The sequence below is a fragment of the Zea mays genome, chromosome 4, assembly GCF_902167145.1.
Source record: "Zea mays cultivar B73 chromosome 4, Zm-B73-REFERENCE-NAM-5.0, whole genome shotgun sequence".
Classification (NCBI taxonomy): Eukaryota; Viridiplantae; Streptophyta; class Magnoliopsida; order Poales; family Poaceae; genus Zea; species Zea mays.
The window spans coordinates 90642576-90648623 of NC_050099.1; positions in this window are offsets into that span (position 1 = coordinate 90642576).

Below are 6048 nucleotides of genomic sequence, written 5' to 3' on the forward strand. Positions count from 1 at the left end.
GTATCAAGTGTATTCTAAAGATTTCTTGAAGCTGAACCAAATGGTCACATGAAAAGATAAATCATATACTTGCTTGAAACTGCTCGTTTGAACAAATGCGAATTTTGAAATTCAACCAAGCTTTGCCACCTTGCTCAAAAAACTCTATATGAACTCTACAACAAAAGTTATTAAGGGTCCATGCCAAGAAAATGTTGAGAAAATACTTCAATCGCCTTAAAAATATAATTTGAAGCTTTATAACGATACTACTTTGATCAAAGTGAAACTTCATTTTATATTCAAGATATGAGGTTTGACCTTTAATAAAAGTTGTAGAACCTGTGTTATACAACAAATATTATAATTACACCTATCCTTAATTTAATATCTAAGTATCTCAAACAGTGCCCTCAAGTCTGGAATCAGTGTCGTTCGGGTTGACATCTCGCGTTCCCAAATTCTTGTTGAACAACTCGAGATTCTCCAAATATAAAAGTTGATAATAACAAATATAGGCACAACATATTAAAAGATGGCATTCATCCTCAAGTTTTGTGGAGTGTAGATCAAGGAAAATATCTCGTACACTGACCGAGATCCGAATCCAAACAGAAGACGCCAAAAATGTCCGCCCAAAGTTGCTCTGCCATCACCTGCCACATGTTTATTGCGTCGCTTCTAGGGAAAGCAAGGTCTGCAGCAGCCGCCCCTATCCTCCAATGGTGGTGACGCTCATGACTTTATAAGCATGTCGTGCTCTTCTCAGCACTCCATCGACTGCATTCGCTCCCTCTCAGCCCTCCTCTACACCCTACCAACCGGCCCCTCCCTGACCACCATTGTTGAGCTCACGGAGCTCCGTGCCCGCGCCTGCTCGAGCCGTTTCTGGCTGGGCCGGGGCCGACACCGGGCATGGCGGAAGCTAGGGATGCCGTGGTCCGCGTCCCCTCGCTTGCCCTTGCCGTCGGCGAGCCTCTTGCCGACCATTTTGCTCTCACTTTGGAGGTGTCTAGAGGTAGAAGAAGGATGGACCACGGGCACAAATTTGACCAAGTGTTGGGGGCTAACTACGCATCTCGTGACCCACTTCAATAGTACCAAATGGACCTGTTTGCTGGAATAAAGTCGTGGCTTGATCCAGGGGCTTATGCGCAAAGGTGATTTTCCCTTTTTTCGTTTATATTCCAGATTTTGTGCTGAACTTTGAAATCCATAGAGAACCGTAGAAAAATCGTAAAAGAGTAAATGAGGACTTTTTGGAATCCTTGAGAAATTCTCTAGGCAGCATATTCATAAGTTGGAATGTTTTAGTAGAAATATTTGACTGTAGAAATTCGTATTTAAAACTGGTTTAGAAAATAAATGAACTTGCTTCTCTCCATATTTTTAATTTTAAAAATTAAAAAATGATGTAACTTGTTTTGTTAGTTAGATGTTGGCATGCTCTAGGTAATAAAAATATAAAACCCATATGTTGTTTACTGTTTTCTTGGTGTGTTAATTAAATCATGTTAAATAGGGAAAAGATGATTGATTTGCTTGTAATTTTTGGATCTGTAGCTCTAGTGCCCGAAATGGCTTGAAATATTTAGAATAAATTCTTTGTGTGATGGTTGGAGACTGGTAAAAATTTCATGAATTGTGGTGCATGTATCACTAAGTTTGTGATTTAACTTGTTTGATGCATATTTAGTAGTTTTAAATGGTTTATAAATAAAATAAGGGTGTAAAATGGAAAATAATGTTCCACTGTCTTTACATGATGTTGTAGTGGCCTAATAAAACTTAAGTTGTTTATGCATCCATAGATAATAATTAGTTTTAGATTTAACTTGCTCTCACATGCTTTATTGCATTAACAATTTGTTCTTTTTTAGAAATTAATATATAAAATCTGGGCATGTGAAATTTGTACAATAGTCATGATTATTTATAACCTATCCCTAGTAAAAATTTGGAGTCCAAATGAGATGTTTACGACACCACCCAAAAATAACATTTATAGGCTAAAAATAACATTTAATATGAATAAGTGAAATCATGTGTGTCTCTTGAATGCTTGAGTTGTACCTTGATAACAATTAGAGAATTTATGGTTTTGTCATGCTAGTTTATAGCAAAGTATTTGTGGTGCTTTACCATAATCTTGTTTAGTAGCTAAGTTAAGTAGGATTGCCCATGAACTGGAATTTCTGCATGTATGTTCTCTATTGTGGTGATGATTTAGTAAAGCAAGTTACCTTTTAGGTAGATGTGTTCTATACAAAGGATGTAGTTAACTTCAAAATCTAGCTTTTCCTAAAATTTCATGATCTTAGTATTGATAGTTTAGAAGTTATGCTTTTCACAAGTTCAATAACTGAATCTGTCCAATTTCTGAACAGATTTCAGAGATTTCAATGGTTGCTTAAGTTAATTTTAAAATAAGTTCTTAGTGGTCACAAGAAAGTTCTTAGTGGTCACCCTTGCTTAATTTTGATCAGAAGTTGCAGATGAAGATATGATGCTGAACTCCATGGATGCTAGTCTAGTGATACCCCCGGTCATCTTCCTGTGGATGGATGTCCTTGTTTCGCTGTACTTTGATGAATAAAGGTTAAGATATTATGTCTGTTCGAAGTGTAATATGTTAATAAAATCTTTATTTACGCTTTTATGCATTGTTCTTTTGATATATTACACTTGTGACATCAACATATGTGTGGAAATAGATCCTGGCACACATATGCGATGCACCCGGCTCTGCCCCCTAGAACCGGGTGTGACAGAAGTGGTATCAGAGCAATATGACCATAGGTCGCTAGATTAGTTAGAAATGGAAAGCCCAGTCAGTCGTTCAAAACTTGACTTAATTGTCTCCATAAAAACTTACTTTATATCAAAACTCATCTCTTTTATCTTCAACTCTTCTCGTCTGATTCTTCGTCTATCAGAAGGTTCTAATGAGAAGCGTTGCAAGATGATCAAGCTAGGATTGCAGAACTTGAAGCAAAGTTTGCTAGAAGAAACCTTTTCGAAGCTATCGATGATGCCCTATTCTTTGTCTTATCCTCACTCCGCAAGAAGTTTTGTTATGGATTCTTTGGGTCTATTACTAGACTTCTTGGTTAGGTTGATAGGATTGTTCTTTAGTATTAAGATTTTCGACTAGATCGGTAAGGGCGATATTATATTATAGTGGTTTCCTAATCCATAATATTGCTATATAACCCTTGACTTCTTATACTTTTGTTTTCTTGCCATTATATTGCCATCCTTGCGCAAAATCTACCTTGATATACTGAATTATGTCTCCTTACTCCTACTTGAAAATGCCTCTCTATTTTGTCTCCTTGATAAAGCTTTCTCCGTAACTCATTTCATATCCTTGGTTGTATCATTTATCCTCACTTTATTAGTTCATGATTATCTTATTTCACTCTTGGCCACCAACAAATATGTCTTGTCTAACTCCTTGATATTTTTTACCCAACTCCTTGATATCATAATATATTTCTTATTCCAAACCTTGTCTCACCTTTTGTTTTGGTTGAATGAGTAGAATTGGATTGTGTTGTGCTAGTATGCTTGAGTTCATTGTCCTTTGTGTTCATGTTTGATTTGCTTCTTTGAAATGATTGTTGGTGTATTGTGTGACTTTTGTCCACAATGGCATCAGTTAGCTAAGTAAAACCTTAAATAGATGGGTTTTCTCTGCTCTCTATAATTTGTCTTTGCTCAACCCTTTCGTCCCTCCCATTCTTCCATACACATACAGATGTCAGACCTTGGAATGCCAACTACAAGTGATGTCATTAAATGCAAAGAATGTGGTGTGTTGGCAAATCAAAACAACACTATAAATAAAACAGTTGATGAATAGACATTCAAGACACAAAAGGATGCACAACCAAACCAACAGACAAGTGACCTTGGAACATGTTGTTGTTGTGAGTACTATGGAATTCCTTGTCGCCAGATCAGTACAAACGAAAGTGAAACTATAAACAGAAGAACCAGATTTTATTTTCTGGCATAAATAGACAAATGTCTCCCCCTGAACAACTGATAACAGATTCTCTCATACCAAATGCACTGTCAGTTGAGGAATTGCAAAGTATTCCAAAAAGGAAACATCACAAGGATGCCCAGCCCCAAGAAGAAACACATGAGTGTTATATTGATGGATGGACTATCACCTGCACACAGTTTCAGCCTCATCGTCGCATCAGGTCCAAGAAACAAAAAGGGAAACATGGAAAAAGTCAAGAAATAACTTCAAAAAAAGCTTGCTATCAATGTGGACATGAAGGTCATTACTTCTGTAATTGTCCTGAGAAGAGTTCACTATAGATCACCTCTGAGATAAAGCTATCTCAGTCTTCAAACATGGAATATGAACAAAAATGCATAGAAACTTCTACCAACAACGTAAAGACAACTCCACCATGTAACTTATCACGTCGTGCTTGCTTTGGCTGTGATGATACCGGCCATCTTGTTAATAGTTGTCCTAAGAAGGATGTGGAGATCAATAAGGTCCAAAAGAAAAGACAACACCCTCAAACTCATGCGACAACAAAGAATAAACAACGGAAAAAGTCCATTGGGAGGATAAGTTATGCAGTGATAGGAACCATTCCATATGATAATGTAGTAATTTTTGGAACCCTAGTCATTCACACAACCATCGCCAATGTGTTGTATGATCCTCATACGACACATTCTGTTATCAGTGCCCAGTTTGCAACAAAGTATGGTATCTTTAAGTGTCCCTTGAGATCAAGGAAGACCATCAGTGCACTTGAAGGAAAAATGTTAGTAAACTACATATGTCCAAATGTAAGTATTAAAATCAATGGGATAGATTTTCCAGCTGATCTTATAGTGATAGAATCAATGGGAAAGGATGTGATTCTTGGAAAGAATTGGTTACAAAGAACTAAGGCAGTAATCCAACATACTGAGAGAACCATATGTTTGGAAACCCCATCCGGAGAAAGAATAGTAGTTGAAGACAACCGACCTCTAGCTCTGAAGTTTGGTACATCTGACAAGGAAGAATAATATATCATTTAGCTAGAAGGAGTATGACTCACGAAGAAAAAAATGTCAAGGTGTTGCCCCTTTCAAGATTTTGTAATTGTGCTAAGTGATATATGAATAAATTTGGAGAATCTCTCGGACCTATTGTGTTTTGCCTCTTTATAAGGAGAATAAAGTATGGTGTCATCTACTATATGCAAACAATGTGATGCTCTACTCTAGTTGCCCTAAAGTCCCGCTCAAGTCTTTCTCTCAAATTGTGCTCAAAGAAATACGGTTGGATCAGAAAGATGATTTGGATATCATGCTCTAAAATCTATAAAGTTCAAAAGACCTCTATTAAGGATTATAACACCTGTAAACTCTTGAAGTATGAGGAAGCTAGAAACCATCCTTGCTCCTTAACTAAACTTATCTTGGAAATCAAAATGTTGTGTTAAGCTCTTTATCTTAATGTCACGCAAGCCTCTTATGCAGTCTGTCTCACTAACTCTTTTACCCTCTGACTAGATGATGAACCCCAATGGAAATGAAGTAAATGATGCCAACGACAATATTCCTACCTTAACAACTATGAACGAGAAAATTGAGTCACAGAGACATTCGATGAATGGAATGAAGAACAACAAAAGGAATAGAAAAATGTTTCGATACATGATTAGTACACCTCAACCACAAGCAAAAGCCACGAAACACATGGATACTCAAACAGAAGAATCAAGTCAGGCTCAGCTATATGAGATACAGACACCCAATCAACCCTCACCCCTTGTTGGTCAAGCAAAGTTAACTCGCAAAGAACTCAAAGCAAGAGGTGCTTGCTACTACTGCAAAAATGAAGGACATATTATTCGCGAATGCCCCAAGAAGCGTCTAGACCGACTAGAGAAGAAAGCTGCCAAGCATGACCTAAGCAATAATTCAGAAGACCCACCATTTTATAAGTACGATGATGAAGGTCACTTGATTAGTATTCATTGCGGAGCAAAGAAGTAAGGAAGTTCCCTAAGTTTAGAAGAGTTCAATGTGAACTAAGAACCT